Source organism: Tursiops truncatus, chromosome 9 (assembly GCF_011762595.2).
Source record: "Tursiops truncatus isolate mTurTru1 chromosome 9, mTurTru1.mat.Y, whole genome shotgun sequence".
Lineage (NCBI taxonomy): Eukaryota > Metazoa > Chordata > Mammalia > Artiodactyla > Delphinidae > Tursiops > Tursiops truncatus.
In genome coordinates this window covers 55342336-55362111 of record NC_047042.1, presented here as the reverse complement: position 1 = coordinate 55362111, position 19776 = coordinate 55342336, and the positions used below count along the sequence as shown (strand labels likewise).

Genomic DNA, 19776 nt, shown 5'->3' with positions numbered 1-19776 from the left:
AGAGCAACAGACCTACAAAGGATGTTTCACGGAATAGCTGAATCAAATTAAAGTGCCCTTTATTTTTGCTGTAGAAGCTCTGACAAGTAAAATGGAAGATGCTGTTGCCATTTTCATCGCCTAAAACAAATCTTTGCTGGGGAGAAAAAGAGGAGAAAGAAACTTAAATGTCAATGGCCGACACTGTCATTCCCTACCACTTAGTAAATAAACATAATGTCTATTGGTTGTCATGGAAACATTCCTCCTGATTCCGAGCATCAAAGCTTAACAACAAAGACACCCTGATATCTGCAACTGGGCGCAAACAACTCTTTTGGCATTTCTCGCAAGCTCACCAGCACAAGAGCCATTTTCCCTGTTTGTTTTCTTAGGCGTGAATGCATTTGCTTTGGAAAAAGAGACATGTATCTTAGAAACCTATCAAAAATATTTGAATACAGCTACCTTGCCAATCTCAGTTTCCCCTCCCCGCCTTTTAACATTTGCCTGAGAAGAATTTAAATGGCATATTTAGTCACTACATATTGTGCTTCCTGTACTCAATGCTGCATAAAAGGGATTGATTTAAATCATTTACAGTAACCGCGTGTGGGGGAGGAGGGTCCAGTTTTCAGCACCAAGTGTTCCTGGATCCATAATAAACAACCACAAATACAGACAACAAATGTGTGTGCTTGTATTTGTCTCTTCTTGGGTAAAGAATCATTCTTTAGTAAAGACTCATTGCATACTTGCAGCATTCAACAAGAAAGCAGCTTAGATAAGTGAGCAGAGATCTCCATCCATCTCCCAGGTAACCAGTCTCAGAACTGTTGGCTACAAAACTCCAAGAATGTTCCTATTACAATTTTTTTTAATCCTGGAATTTATAACCCCTCACAAAGCAGGAATGGACCAGGTGTAAAGGTTACAGCTGAGAGCCACTAAACCTTTGGGGGCAACCATTGTTAATAATGATCAGCTGAAAGCAGAACACAGTCAAACATTTAGCATTTCTAAAGCCCTAGAGCCTCTGACAAGCTAGCCATAAATCAGGGGGTATTTAAATTCCTGATTTTCTGGCATTTTTCAAGCTATAAATCTCACACATTCCTAAAACCACGTTGTCCAATAACCAGAGCTGAGGGCCGGAGTGGGTTCCAACTGAATGCAGCTTAAGTAGAACTGGAGTGAGGACTCCTGCTTCCCTCCTAGTCTTAAAACAATTCTTTCTGAAAGACAGTTAAAGATTTTTTTAAAGCCTTCTGAAGTGAGCCCAAGAGGGGACTGCATTTATCCCAGCACTCTACCAGGCTTTTCTCAACTTTGGATGAAGCCATCTCTGGATTTTTCTAGATGATCCCATTAAACCGTGTCTACATATGTGAAATGGTTTGGATAGTCAGAGGTAAGGAAGTGATTGAAAAGGGGAAGCCGAATGGTCCATAAATAAATGAAGCTGATTCATAGTTAAACTGGGCTCCAGGACCACTTGTATTAGGAACTCAGATTCATCTGCCATGTTGAGATCCACATTCTCCAACCCCACTGAGATGTACAGAATCTCTCAGGGGAGAGGACTGAAGCAGCATAGCAGATGTCCCCAGCTGATCCTTTTTGTTTGGAAAACCATTTACTAAACCTTAGTCTCAAAAAGTGGAGCCCAGGAATCTGCACTTTTAACCACCGGCCAGGCACAGGCGTGAACCCATAAGTGTTTGCTATGTTAAATTGAATGTATCTATTAACTAAGATACATTCAATCTATATTTCTTCCAAGAAAAACTCATTGTGCTCTCTCACTCTTCCATTTATTTTTAATTGTTTTTCAAATAGATTCTTCCCCCACATTGCCATGTTCTCTCTCCCTTCTGAGGAGCCGTTTGAAGAGGTTTTATCTCTTCAGAACTTTGCAGAAGGGGCTTTTGCTCATCCTAAAGGCAGTGATGTCCCAGGAACCCAGAAGACCTCTGTGACCTTGACTAAGTCCTACTACTCTGAGCACCAGTTTCCTTATAATTTGAGTTCCTCAAACTCCAAGTATACTGCCGCGTGGTAAACTCGAGATTCTCTAACACTAGCTAGTAAAGAAATGAGGAAGTAAAAGAAGGAGAAAAGGAAAAGAGAAAAGGCTATAAAATATTTTAGGCCAGTTAAAATTCTTTTCCAGCAGTTGGGAAAAATGGAATTAGAAGGCCTTCTTACTGTAGTACTTTTTATTTTATAACATCTTTTCTCCCTAAAGCTGGAAAGAGTCTTTACCATGAATACCCCCAGTGGGCTTGCTGTGAGCAGTATGATTCCAGGGGAGCCTGTATTGTAAAGGTCAGGAGAGGAGGTGGTCCCAAGTGTAGTAAGGGTCATTGAACTGTTGAGGGACTTTTATCCACTTCTTTACTCTTGAATATACTAGCCTAAACATGTTTGTGTAGGTTCTTGCCTTTTTGTCCATTTTGCAGACACTGTAGAAAGGAGGGAATTAAAAAGCTTAACATCCTGTTTTGTTTTCACTCTATATTTCTAAATTCCATAAAGAATAGAAATAGGAGAAGGACTAGAGACCTGGGAGGAAGTCTGCACCACTGGAGCAAAGAAGAGGAATGAAACAGTTGGCACACATAGCAGGTAGCAGGGGTGTGTCAACAGTGAGGCTGGCTCAGGCGGGATCATTGCAGAGCCCCCCCATACCCCCCCCCATCAGTTCCCTCTACCATGCAGGCTTCCAGGGATTCTCAGAGACTCCTCTCTGGCCTGCCAAAGTGTGGGGACAGTCTTGTTTCCTCTCAGTCCTGGGAGGGCAGCGTTTGATTTTTCCCAAAGGAGTTTTTCTAGCAAACAGAGGAAAAACGAGACCAATTTTCCATAAACAGGTAGCAGCCTGAGAGATCCTTAAGTCCAGGTCTGCTCAGCTGACTTTAACTCACTTCTAAACAAGTTTGGTTTTTCTGGCACAGATCCTGGAGAACCAGTCCCAGAATCTTCTCCTCACCCTCTCCTGCCTGAACTGGGTGCTAAACAAACGTGCTCCCTCTCTTAGCTAGAAGTCGAGTTGAGTTTGCCCTACTTCTAGGCCTGATAGGGGTCCTAATGCTTTTCTGAACATAATTTCCCATGCCTTCCTGTAGGGAGATGTGGGCAGAAGAGGGCTTTGGAGACAAGAGGTCAGGGTTCAAGTTCCCAGTTGTCACTGACAGTCTGTATGACCTTGTACAAGCTACTTACCTCTTAGTTATCTCTCAATTTCCTCTTGTTAAAATGAGGTAACAGTGCTGACTTCATGGACTGCTGACAAGATAAAAAGAAATGCAAACACCTAGGACAGACTTTCTCCTTAATCACAGGGCACAAGTGCCCAGATCCACCTATCACCCTGGTTCCTCAGCATGTATTTGTTCTCCCTTCTCTCCCCTCTGGGGGCCCTGTCCTGATCCATGACTTTAGCATGAAGAACACATCCACAGTGAATAGAAGGAAGAACAGAGCAGAGTCAGGTGTCTAGCTACGGGGTAATAAGTCAAAATGAGAAGAAATGGGGACCTAAACTATATGACGGCATTGAAAATGCAGGGTGAATGTGGAAAACTTGATGGAGGCAGGATCTAACTGGATGTGCATGAGGAAAGCAGTAGAAGGGAGGATCAGTCATGGCAGGAAGGGAAGAGCAAAGCATTTGGAACCAAGAGACCTGGTCTCAAGGTTTCTTTTCTGTCATTAACTAATTTTATAAACTCTGGGAAGCCATTTTACCTCTGAGTCTCATTGTCCTTTGTAAAATGAGGCTGGAAATATCTACAAATTAAATGAGAAAATGTATAAAATGCCTGAAACACGATGGAATGGACCATTATTCAATAATGGTCACTTTAATGCTAGTTATCACCTTGAAGCCACTTATCTTTCTTGTGCCGCCTTCTTCATTTGTAAAGGGTGGGCCTAGGTGAACCGTACAGGCCCTTCCAGCTCTAATGTATTTTGAATCTATCAGGAAGTGATGAGTTTGCTTTGTACATGTTGAGTGCGGGCTGGTATTCCTGTGGAAAGTTTCCTTGTCAAGTTGCTAACACAGATCAAAACTTCTAGAGAAGTAGTTTTTCAAAGGGTCACTACAGCCCCTAGACGGTATTGTGGAAATTTGTGGGCATTTTTGGTTGTCAACATGATGGGAAGGCACTACTGACATTAGCGGACAGGAGCCAGAGATATCATGACATGTGCGGTGTGTGCAGTACAAACACAACAATGAATTGGCCTGTGTGACTTTGACATGTCCCCCTCAGAAATCCAACTAGGACATTGGTTCTCAAATTATGACCAGGGACCCCTGAGACCCTATCAAGGATAGTCAAGGTCAAAACCATTTTCACAGTAATACCATCATGTTATTTGACTGTTTTACTGAGTTGACACTGACTGTTTTACTGAGTTGACACTTGCAATGATGAGACAAAAGTGGGTAAAAATGTTGGTGCCTTGCACAAATCAAGGCAGTAGCACCAAACTGTACCATACTAGTGGCCACTGCATTCTTCATTACCATGCACTCGCAGTTAAACCAACAAAATCAAAACCCTCCATTTTCACTTAAGAATGTCCTTGATGAAGCAATAAAATTTATTAACTTCATTAAATCTCAACCCTTGAATACACACTTTTTAATATTCTGTCTGACAAAATGCTACATATCAAAATACAAATTTGAGTTGCAAGCTGAATCAGCCATGTTTTTCAAGGAACATCATTTTTACTAGGAAAAACAACAGGCAGACAAACTATGGTTACTATTCAGGTGAGTATCTTTGCAGACTATTTTCTCAAAAATGAACACTTTTTTTCATTTCCAAGAAAACAACTAAAAAGTACATGTTGCCAATGATAAAATTTAAGCATTCAAGCAAGAATTGGAAGGAAAATTTGCACCTACCACCATGAGCTTGACAGCCTCTCAAGACTTAAAGTCCTTTCTGATGAGATTAGTGGCAATATTAGTGAATGTGATTTATTGATTTTATATGATGAAATATGTCAACATTTGGAAGATCTTTATAACTCAGTGATCCAATACTTTACAAATAACCAATGTATGATGTTACAAAATCATACATGGTAAAAGGTCCCTTCACAGAGCAAGATAGAACAATGGATTTTAATGTAACAGAGTACATAATATTCATTGATATGATTTCAGATTCCACATTCCAACAAGCTTTTAAGAAACTATCAACTGTTGAGCTTTGCATCTTATAAAAGAAGAATATCCACAATTACCTGCAAAGTCTATTGTAACACTCCTACTTTTTCCAACTACATATCTGTATAAGGCTGGATTTTCCGCAAACACTTCTAACAAAATACCATATTGCAGCAGACTGAATATGGAAGTAGATGTGAGAATCTAGCTGTCTTTGATTAAGCCAGACATCACAGAGATTTGCAAATCTGTCAAACAATGCCACTCTTCTCACCAAATTATCTTTTGTTTTGGAAGATATAGTTATTTTTAATAAAAATGTTATTTATGTTAACATGTAATGAGATTGTTATTTTTAAATAGTAAATAAATATTGTTAAAATTTCTCAGTTTTAATTTCTAATACAGTTAATATCAATAGATACAACCCACATGAACAAATGCTTTTGGGGTTCCCAATAATTTTAAGAGTATAAAGGGGTTCTGAGACCAAAAATTTGAGAACCACTGATGTAGGAAAAATTCAATTTTCTAAGCCTAGACTCTGACTCTATTTTATATATAAATGCAAAGTACTTTTATGTCTCCTAACGTATACCAGCTTCCAGGAACACAACTACCATGTAAGTCAATGGTAGATTGTATGTTGCTTGGTTTAAAATTTCACCAACAACTGTTGACCATTTTACAAAGTCATACCACCAATGGCAACACTAGGCATAATATTAGAGTTGCCAATATAGTACACCTGCATTTCCTGGCTTTGTAGTTGTGTCATCCCTGAGATTTTTTGGTAAGGTGCTAACATCTGACACTTCACTTTGTCTTCTGGTGTAGTTGTGCCCAAGGATTTATACACTGAAATACACATTGTATTGTTACTTTATTTTTTATACTACAGTTAAGGCATTTTCTTTTTTAAATTATGTATATAGGTAATTTATATTATTTATGAGTTTCACTATAATAAAAAGGACATTACAAAATTTTTGTTATGAAAGGGGCATTGGGTCTGACATGGTTAAGAATCACTCCTCTAGGAGGTAAAGGCTGATGTGAGAGATTTGTGATTTATCTACGTGGAGGTGATAGCTGAAACCACAGGGAGGAGTCAGCTTATGAGACGTCTGGTTCAGAGTGCCGTGTCTTTAAAAGTGATGGAGGAATAAGCACAGGCTAGAGGATATCACACAAGAACACTGCTCATCAAAGTTTGTCCAAAGTTCCCCAGTAAATTGCTACTCCCTTATCTATCTCAGATTCTAAGCTCCCATTTTCCCACCAACTCCGGTGCATATGCTTTTCCTCTTTGGACTTGTCAGCTTGCTTGAATCAACAGATATTGCAGCCCACCTCCAAAACCCATTCTTCTAGCCACATTTTCTTGGATACTGGACCTCAGCCCGACCTGGTATGTTGTTCTACTCCTGGTGGACTTTAACTCCAGAAAGCCATCTTCATATCTGACCACAGAAAGGACAGAGATCAAAGAGGGCAAGTATAAAAAGAGGAAATGTGAAAAATGACCTTCTTTGATACGACAAGAGGTTAAGAGGTTAAGCTCCTGCTACCTAGGGCCTCCCAGTCTCAGCTAAGCCTTTGTTCTCTCCCTCCCATGAATTCTGAAATTCATTCAATTTTACTTTTTTGTAAAATAGCAAAATGTCTCACTTTCTTAGCCCATGATTAAAATCTAGTTGTTTATTTGTAGGGCCATGTGTTGCTGAAGACTCTCCTTTAAAAAAATATAATAGTTGCTTCTTCAGATGATTTTCTTCTATCTGCCAGAAGATGTCATTTTGGGATGAGGCCATTCAAACTTCCACAAATCTGAGCAATAACTCAACTAAAATGAGGTCACTGTAAATGACTACCCACAATGGGGGGAAAACCTGTTAAATTAAATCCAGAGTAAGTACCAACATATCATGTACTGAGAGTTACATGTGTCAAATGAAGGAGTGTTATGAGGATTAATGAGTCCATTATTAAAAAACGCTTTGAGATTCTTAGATGAATGGCATTGTTGAAAGTGGGGGTAGGGCTGGCATTTACATGTTGTAGTTAAATCAAAGACTTGTTACAGACTCTGGGGAAATATAGAGAAAGCAATGGAAGAACTTAAAATGTATATTTTTATTTACTTGTATTTTATACTACATTTAGCAATCCAAATATTTAATTCAGCAAAATGTGTAGGCAGATGCCAGTGTCTACTTTAAAGTTCTACAGAGAGTAATGTAAGCTCATCTGAGAATCTCAGCATGGTGTTGTAGTCCATGAAAGAAACACTGGGGCAATAGCAAGAACCAATTCAGAACAAATTTATTCTTATTCCCCACAACGGTTTGTGTAGTTGGCAGATGTCAAAGATGGAGAATATCAAGGAATTTTCTGTTGGGTAAAGTACAGGTCTAGCCAGAGGCAGTGACATGATTCTAGCCTGTCTCCCTATAACGCTTGATGTTGTCATAGATACTGGAAGTACAGTCAATTGTCTGGTTGTTTCTAAATGCCTGCAGGCCTCAGATGGGCTTTCAGATGACTGAATTTTTCGTTTCATTTTCACCTGCAGGTTTATGCGTCATAAAATGGGCAACTGAGATCATCCTATTCTTTGAGATCTGTATAAAATCCTCCCAAGTCTCCTATCACATCTCTTGCAAAGTCTAACACCCTCCATAGCTCTCTGTGACTTCCTGGGGGCTGTTCTTCATGGTATCCTTTGACCATGGGCTCCTGCTGCAGCTGAATCCTCTCTCACAGTCTCCTGCTGCTGTGTGGCACTCCCATCCTCACCAGTCCAGCCATGGAGCCCAGGTCTTCTCCTGGACTCCCCCCAAGCCTGCTAACATAAAGCCTTTGCTGTGCAGCAGCACATTTTACTGAACACTTGGGGAGCAAATGGCATTTAATTCAAACAAAACAAAACAATTTAAATTACAGTAACAGATATTCCTGTTCTCAAGAGTCCCCCAATCACCCCAGGACCAAGAACTGCTCATAGGCCAATTTTCTCTTTCAGTTTCAGTCTCCAGCAATGCCTCAGTTCCAGGATGCCACCATCCCCTCCCACGTCGCCTTCTCCTCTACTCTTTCCAACTTCCAAATTCCTATTCATTTTCTATGCAGAGATGTTTAGCTATTTCTTTGTGATCTCCTTCCACTTCATACCCTCAGAACATTGTGTTCCATTCTGGGTGCAAGTTATCAAGGTATTTTCCTGTTTAAAACGGCTTCTTCAGGAAAGGAATGAAAATAATTCTTTTCCCAAGAGGATTCTGCTGCCTTCCATGTGGAAGCCACACTGCAACTACTTAGGGCCTCTGGAGGGAGCCCCAGGCACCAACTGTGCTGCCCTCCCCCCACTTCCTGGTGAGGACCCTCTCCTTCCACCAACCACTGCCCACTTGACACCCTGGTCTCAGCAGAAATGACACCATCCACACTGAACTCCATCCAGATTACACTGCATGAACCTCTCCTTCACATTAACACACTTACGATGTTAAATGCTTCAACAGTACAAGAGGTATCTCACAGCAGGAAATTACAGATTCCAGTATGAAATACCACTCTGCCTGCTCTGAGAGGAAGAAGAGATCTCTAGACTGAGGACGTCAGAAGAATTGTTTGTTTATTTGGGTTTTGTTTTATCTTGTTTTTGGTCACACCGCCCAGCTTGTGGGATCTCAGTTCCTCAACCAGGGATTGAACCTGAGCTCTCAGCAGTGAAAGCGCCGAGTCCTAACCACTGGACCGCCAGGGAATTCCCCCTATTGGGGTTTTTTTTTTTTTTTTGAGTCATAATTTTTCACAATTAAATTGAACTTATTATTTTGAATAGATAATATATGTACACGGTATTGACTCCAAAAGGTACAAAAGGGTATGGAGTGAAAATTAACTCTTCTTTCCTCCCTTGTCCCATAATTGCCCAGTCCCCCTTCCCAGAGGCAGCCACAGGGAACAGTTTTTTCTGGATCTTCCCAGAGATTTTCTGTGCACTTACAATCATAAATATGGGTTTATTTTTCCTTAGACAGCTTGTGTCCACCCTATATATTCCTCTGCCCTTCGTTTTTGTTTTCATTTAACAATATACTCTAGAGGTCATTCCTCATCAGAAGATACAGAGACTCCTCATTGTTTCTATTGGCTCCATCATTTCACATTGTCTGTAAACACCATATATTCAACCATTGATGGACATTTACACTGTTTTTACTATCTTCCTGGTATGAACACTCCTGCAACGAATTCTCTTGGGAATATGGTATTTTAACTATGTGCAATATATCTATAGGGTAAATATTTTGGAGTGAAACTCTTAGGCTAAATGGTATTACATTTTAATTTTATTAGATATTGCTCAACTGCCCTCTATAGAGATTCACTACTTTACCTTCCTAGCAATGTGTTGAAGAGACAAGAATTTATCTGCACTTTAAGAGATGGGTAAGAGCTGGAATGACATATAAAAGGGTGAGCAGAATTCTACTAAGGAGAAATGACTTGCTGCTAGTCTGTAAGCACCTTGAGAGCAACTGTGTTGTTCATCCTCATACCATCCAGCCAGTGGAACAATGCCTGGCTATGTAAATATGTAGATACCTATTGATGGAGTGAATGACATAGTAACAGTTTAGGGTGGGAACTAAACCTAGGCTGTCTGAGGGAGAGAGAGTAGATCAAACGACCTAGGGTGTTATGTATAATGGGGGAGAAATGGCCAAAAGAAATGTTAAAAATGTAACTGCTTCTTTTTGTCTCACCTAAGAAATAATTGTGTTCTAGTCATTGCTGTAATCAGGATGAACAGAGAAAGTGTGGTGAATTCTACCATGAAAATTGTAGCCATCTATGGGAAAATATTGATCATATCATTCTAGAAAGACCATTAACTTGCACTATTTTTCCAAGCACTGGTCATTAGTTTGTCAATATGTAGCCATTGGATAAGGATGTGGTATGTCCAGACTGGTGGTCTTGGCTGCCCTTAAAGGCGGGCCAATTGCTGGAGCTGCCTCACTGGCCAGCAATCCAACCTGATCATCCCATGGGGAGAAATGATCGGATAAGTTTGTCTGTGGCCAGCCCATTTTGAATGTGTGGAACCAACTGAGGCCTATAAACGGAATGGAATTCATGAATTCAGTTATTGGTTTAACAATCCAAGAAAGTCAAGTAGCTATTATGAGGTAGGTAAATTCACGATTATACATACATACATACACACACACATACAGAAAGGTACAGATATACTTCATTAAATGCTACTACGTGCCAGGCACTGTTGCTGTATTATTGCTAGACTTCACAACTCTAGCTTTAGGTATTACTGTCCCATTTTACAGACAAGGAAACAAGTCTTATATAAGTGAATTTGACTCTCCCATGATCACTCAGCTAAAAAAGAGAGGAAATAGGAATTCCAATCTAAGTGTATGTGGCTCTAAACCCATATTTCTACTATACTGTCAGACTTGAATTGCAAGTATGAACTAATGCCATGGGTCATTCACCATTCATTGCCATTATCACACATCTCTTTCTTCAGACTGTCTCACTAAGTCAGTGAGATGGCAGCATTTATGACATGCAATTAAATCTCAGCCTCACTGACATGCAGGCCAACTCCTCTAAATAAAGTGCTACACCCTTTCCACAAAAAAATAGATTAAGCTTCAGATCTTGTAATGGTACATTTGTAGTGTATGACTTTTTTTCCAGAACACATCTGATCACCCTGGGCATTAGGGATACTTCAGCATTTAGGCTCCACATTTATCACAGTGTGTTGCCTTAAATGCCCTTTTTTTTTTTTTTTTTTTTTTTTTTTTTTTTTTGTACCTGGCTCATTAGAGAGACCACTAGACATTTTAAAACCAAATTGAGTTTAAATACATTTCCTTGATGCATCTGTTTTGTTAAACGTATCCCTCGAAACCAATATTAAAAGCCAATGCCATTAAGAGGGCATAAGGTAAGCTCATTTAGTTGACCAAATTGTATAACACAATGAATTAATATGGTAATACGCCTTTGGAGACCAGCAGCAGATAATAGAGGTGAACAGAGGAGCTCGAGCCCAGTTTTGGAAAAGCAAAAGCAATTCATCATCATGCTATAACAATATAGGAGAACATTTCTCATTTCCATGTGCCTGCCCCCATTCTGAAAACCTTTGGGTTGTACTTTTTCCAACAGCAACTCTGACCAGTACAACTTTGCTCACTTAAACTGCTGCATTTTAGCTACCCAAAGAATTCTCTTATTTGTGTATTGAGGCAGTGGTAAATAAGTGGAGATTCCAGTTATAAGTGAGAGGTGGAGGGGCATGAAGCTGTGAAAGCCAGGCCCTTGTCACCCTGCAGAACAACTAGCAAAATACTCTTAAATAGACAGAAGGCAAAGACAGGGAGCAGAAAAGAGCAGATAGTACAGAAATACCGTCAAGGTTCCAGCTGTCCTCCCCTTGGAGTTAAGCATTAGCAATGATGTACTATGTAAATTGTCAGTCATTTCTTGGACTCAGTCCTTCTCTCAGTGGCTTGGATTTCTGTTTCTATCCTGCCTGAAAGAATCTAATTAAAGCTTACTGTGCCTGGTCAGCAAGAATGTATCCCCTAGCTGCTTAAAAAAAATAAAACTACCTAAATGTTTTCCCTCAACTATAAAATTAGATATGCTCATTATAGAAAACTTCAGAAAAAAACAGAAAAGCATAAAGGAGAAAATGAAAAATCATTTATAACCTCAATGCTCATAGATTTAGTGCATTTATTTCACATACTATTAAATAGTCTTCAAAAACAGGATTTAGTTGTACATAAAGTGATTTTTAAAGATTTCTTAGGTTGAACATTTAGGTTTTATTTTTGATTACAAACAAAGCAATAAGCAATTTTGCATAAATGTTCACCCAGCTTTAGTTTCCTTTATGAGTACATATTCCCAAAGTATAATTCCTGGGCCAGGGGTTGTGAATAATTTTAGAGCTCTTATGTTAAATCCACCAAACACTTTTCAATCTTCATCTTTCTTGACCTCTTGGCAACTTTCAACACATTGATAGCTACCCTTTTCCTGCAATCCTTTCTCCTTTGCTCCGTGGCACTGAGTTTTCCCAGTTCCCTCCTCTCTCTGGCTCTGATTCATAGTTCTTTCTGGGCCCCCTCCTCTGTCTAACCATCAATGTTGAAGTCCCTTAGGTTTCCACCCTATGCCTTCTTCTTGTATCCACACTCTTTCTCTAAATGATGTCATCTACTCTCAGGGTTTCACTCGTGGCTTCTAGCTCTAAAATTCCTGAAGTTTTAATATGTCCCAACCCCCTTTTCAAGCTCTAGGATGTACATCCTAGACTCCCTGACTTCTCCCACGTCATTAGGTCGCAGACATTTCAGACCCGTGATCTTACCGCACCAATCCTACACTTTCTGTTCCTTGTTTTATTAGAAAGATAAATAATAGGATAGGGTGCGTCATTTTCTTGTTTCTTGATTTTAATGGGAATGCCCCCTCTGTAGATCATTTTGCAGGATATTGCTTGTTGATCTGAGGTAGAAATTTTGACCATGTGAGACTGTACAAAGGAAGACCTTTCCTTCCTGGTATTTGGACCCTACCATTTGTCTGCAGTGTGCTAATCCTACCATGCAACCTGACCTCATGCTTTACTCTTACCAACAATCTTTTTGTTGGGTGCTAAAACTGCCCAGCTCATAATGAATACTATAGAGTTGACAAAGGCCAAAATTGCACAGTAACACAGACCAAAAAAATATTCAATAAAGGGCCACATTTTATTAAACACACAAATCAAAAAAACTAGTAAATTGAAGACAAGAAATCTATAGAAAAATTTAAAACAAAATCAAAAGCAACAAATGGTTAAAGTGTACAAGGCAAGAATAATGTGGATTCAAGTTGACCCTCAGAAATGTTCTCCTCAGAATTAGGGTCTGCAAAGTTTGACCCAGAAAAGTAGAACTGGAAAAAATAATGGCCACAAAAGAAAATTCATAAAGGCAGAAATTATTATTTGCAAGATTTGATATGGGCCAAAGTAGGGGAAAATCCACTAAAAAATGAATCAAATCTTTGTTGAGCTCAATGAAAATAATTTCAGAAAAATCAAAATGGAAGTGGGGGCTTACCTGGTGGTGCAGTGGTTGAGAGTCCGCCTGCCGATGCAGGGGACATGGGTTCGTGCCCTGGTCCGGGAAGATCCCACATGCCACAGAGCGGCTAGGCCCATGTGCCATAGCCGTTGAGCCTGTGCGTCCGGAGCCTGTGCTCCGCAAAGGGAGAGGCCATGACAGTGAGAGGCCCACATACTGCAAAAAAAAAAAAAAAAATGGAAGTGGGAAAAATTGGGATCCATTTAACTGTACTATAAAAAAGTAAGGAAGTAGATCTTATCATAGGACTCCTCATGGAATAAGGGATAAGTGATTTCCTCTGAAGAGGTTTCTTATGTTGAATTTGGCGGTGTCTCTTCCTGTTCCTCTCCACACCTTACACAGAATGAGGCAACTAAACCACGCTCCACATCCTCAGGCTCACAGTGAGGCTGGGTGGCAAAGCCACCTCCATGTACGAGATTACATTTGGAGCTCCGGGGACCAGGGGGCAGAGCTGACCTGAACATCATTCATGCCCTCATCACTCATCATTCATTGCAGGACCCTCTCACACTCTTTCCCTGGTGTCACACCTACGCCTGCTCGAAGAGGACCTCAAAACTGAAGACTTTTAAAGCATTAAGTTATCTTGAAAAACATCTGCTTCGAGACTTCCCTGGTGGCGCAGTGGTTAAGAATCTGCCTGCCAATGCAGGGGACACGGGTTCGAGCCCTGGTCCAGGAGGATCCCTCATGCGGCAGAGCAGCTGGGCCTGTGCACCACAACTACTGAGTCTGTGCTCTAGAGCCTGCCAGCCACAACTGCTGAGCCCGTGCACCACAACTGCTGAGGCCCGCATGCCTAGACCCCGTGCTCCACAACAAGAGAGGCCACTGCAATGAGAAGTCCATGCACCACATTGAAGATGTGGCCCTCTCTCGCCACAACTGGAGAAAGCCCGCGCACAGCAACGAAGACCCAACGCAGCCAAATATTAATTATTTTTTAAAAAAAGGAGAAAAGAAAAACATCTGGGCTTCCCTGGTGGCGCAGTGGTTGAGAGTCCGCCTGCCGATGCAGGGGACACGGGTTCGTGCCCCGGTCTGGGAGGATCCCACATGCCGCGGAGCGGCTGGGCCCGTGAGCCATGGCCGCTGAGCCTGTGCGTCCGGAGCCTGTGCTCCGCAACGGGAGAGGCCACAACAGTGAGAGGCCCATGTACCGCAAAAAAAAAAAAAAAAAAGGAAAACATCTGCTTCAGTTGTTTCCAACCTGAGGCCGCAGCATCCTCAAAACTAAATGCAGACTGAATAAATAATAGATGTTCTACCATTTACTTTAAAATGCCACTAAATTAGTTCTAGTGCTTTCTCATTCTGTAACTTTTCAATCAACAGATTCTAAAAGCCCAAAAATTATTCTGTGGGAGTGCATGACATCTTTTTAAGATTAAATGAAATCTTTAAAGCCAAAATTGATGCAGTCCAATCCCTTCATTTTACAGATGAGGAACAGGTAAGTTCAGTGACTTACTGAGGGCCACTTATTGAATTAATAACAGAGCTGGATCTAAATAGTTGTACTCCTGCTTGCACACCAAAGGTTCTTTCTACTAGATTTCTTTCTAAGGAAGGTCAAACTGAAACATGGCTCTATGCCTTTAAATTTGCTTCTTCTGAGGTTTTTGTTTTGTTTTGTTTTGTTTTTTGGGGTGTGTTTGTGTGTGTGTGTGTGTGTGTGTGTGTGTGTGTGTGTGTGTGTGTGTAATTAGTGGTAGCTAAGTCCAAATATCCTAGAGAAGCTGGAAAAATAAAACATCACACTGATCTTCAGTAAATAAGCATTATATGACAACCATACCTAATTTAAGTGAAATTTTATCATTGATATGAGAAAAGTGACTTTTTTCTTCCTAAGCCAACTTAAGACAATGAACACAAAGTCTCCATGATTGTGACCTAATGTTCCCTCTTCCAGGCATATAGTCACCCTGGTAGAGTTTCCCAGCCTCTTTTGTGGCCAGGTGAATCTATGGGACTAATGTGATGAAGGACTTGCCAACAGGATGTAAACAGAAGTGATGTGTGCAATTTATGCCTTACTTGCTTAGAAGACAATTTCTTGCCTTGGATCTTTTTCTGTCTTTTCTCCTTCCCATTAGCTGGACTATGCCCACATCTATAAGCCAGCTTTGGGTTAGTAGACAAAGTTAATGCCCCCACATGATGGCAGAACAAAAACAGGGCAGGCACTGAAGTCTCTGAGTGGCTGCATGGAGGATAACTGCCCATCAGCCCAGATCATGAAAGCTTTGGTCCACGTCACCCACTGTACTTTGGGGACTCCTGGTTACAGTCATTCTGCTTCTACTATAATTTGTACTGTGAGCAAACATTTTTTTGCCCTTTGGGGGCATTAAGAAAGAAAACTAAGGTCATCACCTTGCCACATTGGCCAAGATATATTTAATTCTAGATTAGTCTGTACAGTGTCTGACTGAGGTGGAAAAATGCCAACTCTGTGTTTTGGGATCAAAAGTGTGGGTCTGGTTCATGTTAAAAAAGTAAGCCATAGATGTCTGACCCATATTTTAGGGATCTCTATCACCTAACAAATAGTTTTTAAAAAAAATCTCCTCCTGTTTTCATAATTCCTAGTGAAAGAATTATGTGAACAGGCAGAGAAATAAACATGAGAACTATGCTGTGCATTTCATTGAAAAAATATTTATACTTCTGAAATCTTAATAGTAGAGCATTAATTTAAATCATATTTGACATTACTAAAATATTTTCATGTTGATCTTTTGAACTGCACTCCCATTCTCCCCTTTACACTAGGGAGCTTTGTAATCAGTCTTCTGGCAAAGATGGGAGAAAGGGAATTCTAAGTCCTTTTCCCCTTTTGCCATATCCCTGAGCTCCCAACTTGACCTGAACTCATATCCAGATGCAGCTAGATTGGGAGAGAAGGACCTGTAAGTTTGGGTGCCTGGGTCCTCCTGAAAAATAGAGTGTTCCCTGGGGACACTCTTTTCCTACAGACACAAGAGCCTGAAAACAATGTTATCAATGTTCCTGCCAGCCACCCAACTGATGTCATCATGGAGCCCACACACAGAGAAGGGATGTTCACCTTCTCTTCCTCTCCTTCCCCATCCTGCAAAGCAAGACCCAGCCACCCTTGTCCAAGAAAGTACCACCCCCTCCCTGCTGGGCATCTCCAGGGAAAATGGATTCAATGAACCCTCTTATTCCTTTTTGGTTTTAAAAATCTCATAATTCCATTATTTCTAATTGGAAGTTTCTCCTCTCCAATGGGAAAACCAAGTACTTTTTCCCCAGTCTGCTCTGTATACCTGAATCTCTCTCTTTCTCAGCCTGCTTACAACTCCCATTGTTCTCCCAAAGGACTGATGGTGGCTGACTACTTTCTTTAACATGAATGCATCTTTCTGTTCTTGTCTAACCATTCAAGTCAGGTAATTTCCAGTTCTTAAATTAGGGACTGGGCAATCTGAAACCCAATCTGTGTCATTTAAAAAAAAAAATTGTTGCAACAAATGTAACCCCAATCACCTCCTCCCAACATGTGAAAAAGAGACTAAATCAGGTTTGGTGCACTACATCCATCCAAGTCCAGAAACATGTAATAGAGTACCCTTCCAAACCGCAGGGAAAGGATTTCTTAGCTCTTTCTCATTTTTTCTACTCTGATTCATGGATGTTCAGACTTTCCAATCACTGTCTAAAGGAACTGAAAGTTCTTCACAGAATATAACCTTCTCCTGCTGCTACTCCTAGCTCAGTACCCACCAATAATCCCCATTTCAGTGTTTTGAAGATTTGACAATATTGAAAAATTTTTTATAAAGTCTATGGCATTATAGATAATAAATATGTAACAATGTGAAATATTCTTCCTGTTAACAATCTGTTTGTATTAATTTAAAGGTTGAATTGACCTACCATATCTTCAAAGAAACAGCAATTAAGGATACCATTAGTATTTTATTGTTTTGTAACAGTGAGCAGGGTCACGAAAAACTTTTTCCTCATTCAACTCTGCATTAAAACCATTCCTTATCTAGAGACAACATCTTTGACTGACTTTAATCAGAACAATCAGCCTCCAAAAATTTAATTATTGGCTTTTGCATAATACAACTAGCTGATACAACCTAAATCTTATACCATATTATCAACTGACACAGTAGGTCTTGGGTAGACCAGTAGTATTAGAACTTTTGGCAGGACATTGGGTTGATGGTGTCAAAAGTCATGTAAATACAGAGTTCCAGTTAATTTACTTTTAAGCTCATTCTCTCCAACTTAGATCATAGAAATCTCTTCCTTCCTTTTCTAGCAGAAGCAAAAGTCAACACAGCTTCCCTCCCAGCTATAAAATAGAGAGACCAATATATTTTTGAAGACCATATTCAGTGACAGTCAAGTTTAGAGATAATGCTTTATTGCAACCATTGATTATAAATAGTGCAATAATTCAAGCAGTCACCTTACTTCCATTGTTTGACCCCAAAATGTTAAGTATAAATATGCAATGCTCCTCACAGACAAATGAGATTTCAGGAAGCAGAATTGCTTTATGATCAAACTAAAACCTATTTAATAAAAAGCCTTTAATAGAGCTGTGGTTGAAAGCCAGTCAAAAGCAGTGACATATGATAAATGTTCTACCTCATAATAAAATCATAAGGATAATTCAACCCAATGCTCGCACCGTTCTTGTGTTCACCATTTATATGTTGACACTCCATACTGTGACTGAAGAAGAATCGACACATTAAAAAGAAAAAAGAGAGAGAGAGAGAGAGAGAGAGAGAGAGAGAGACAGAAGTATCGCTTTCCTTCAAGTGGAGAGAAGGCAATGTGAACTCTTATTCACATTGTACACACACACACGCCACCCACAGCTAAATATTTATACTTCTCTAGTGTCTCTGGGAGCTTATTTTAAGTGAAATCTTTAGAAAGCTGTATTAAAGAATCCATCTATCAGAGAAAACTCTGAACCCTCCATTTTTAATGGTTAAAAAATCTTTATTTCTAAACTCAACTGTGAGTACTTATACAAGCTCCAAGTTAGTCTTGAAGAGAAACATTCGCTAAGTCACTGTCCTAGCCTAAATGAAGTTGGGATCAATCTTGATGATTTGAGATCACTTAAATGATCACTTAAACCTAAAGGCCAGAGGTTGGACTAGGTGGTGTTTCCAAATTCTTGACAGATATGAATCAGAATTCAGGATACAGAATTGGAATTCCTGGAATTTCTCTGGAATTCCCCAAATCATAAACTATTATTAAAACTTTTAATATTCTTCATACTCTTTACTCATCACCATGGATATCTTAAAAATTGTTTAATTAATAAGAAATATTAACTTGATCAGTATTTACAGAGAACTGTAGCATATGGAAAATACTGAAATATTGAAAAACACCGGCAAACATTATCTGGTAATATTCAAATAACATTCGTTATGTCCTAGCAAAATTAACAGCACTATACAGAATCAAAGTGTAAATTGCCAATTTAAGATTTTGTTTCCAAAACTCATTATTTCTTGGACCACCACGCAGAGGATTTGTATAAAATACACTATGTATATAAATTCATTAGTATTTATTTTATCTGCAAGAATGAGTCACCAATAGCACCAGACTGGCCCATGAACAGATACTTACAATGGCCTCAGCTACAAGCAAGGCTGGCTGATAGATTAAGACAGTTTTTCCCTCTGTGCTCCTAACCAGGTTCCTGGAAATGTCAGCCTTAACCTCAGAACCCACATGTTAATGTTTCTTGCTCATGCTTTCAATTTGGTGTCAGTAGATTCCTTCCGATCAGTAGTTGCTCTATGTTGATCATTAAACTTTAGTTCTCACAGGAGAATTATACTTTTTTTTCTTTTTCCCAATTTCTGGTTTTTCTGGGGATTTAGAAAAATATAAGTTTCCTGAAAAATGTTGGGACGGAATTCCCACGTGGACACACCAGGTTTGACAGGAGAAACAGAGAAGTGAAATAATGCAGAGTTCCATGACAGCATTTTGCTATATTTTTAATAGTTCCCAGCAAAAATATGAGGAACATGAAAAATGGTTCTTCAGCCATCCTTTTTCTTAAAACTTCACGACCAGCTCTCTGTCCCTCAGCTCCCTCAGCCCCATATAGAAACCAGCTCCCTTCCCTAATACCACATCCCCTAGGAACTTAGTTTCATTCCAGTTCATCTCTGGTCACAAAACTGATTCTGGCAAGACAGGGTGTTCAAACCATGTTCCATGGAACGCTCCAGGGTCAGAGAACACCTGAGGGATACCTAAGGTGTGAGGGCTTATGCAGCCCTCATCTCTGCTTTCAAACACAGCAGCTCCACATCTATCAGTTTAACAGAGCTGGTTTTTACCAAGAATTGTTTTGTGTGTTTAAAGGAACAGTTTTGCTACTAA

General features: G+C 39.9%; 1 long non-coding RNA gene across 2 annotated transcripts in view; it reads right to left on the bottom strand.

The window, feature by feature from the left end:
• The window catches only part of LOC109548576 (uncharacterized), a 187600-nt gene that overhangs the window by 7927 nt on the left and 159897 nt on the right, over window positions 1-19776 (bottom strand). Inside the window, exon 5 of one of the 2 annotated variants that reach the window (XR_012333988.1) lies at window positions 13320-13512. The exons of the other annotated variant lie outside the window; for it this stretch is intronic. This is a non-coding gene — a long non-coding RNA (uncharacterized lncRNA). Of the gene's footprint in view, window positions 1-13319; window positions 13513-19776 lie in introns of those variants that run through there. 2 annotated transcript variants of the gene reach the window in all.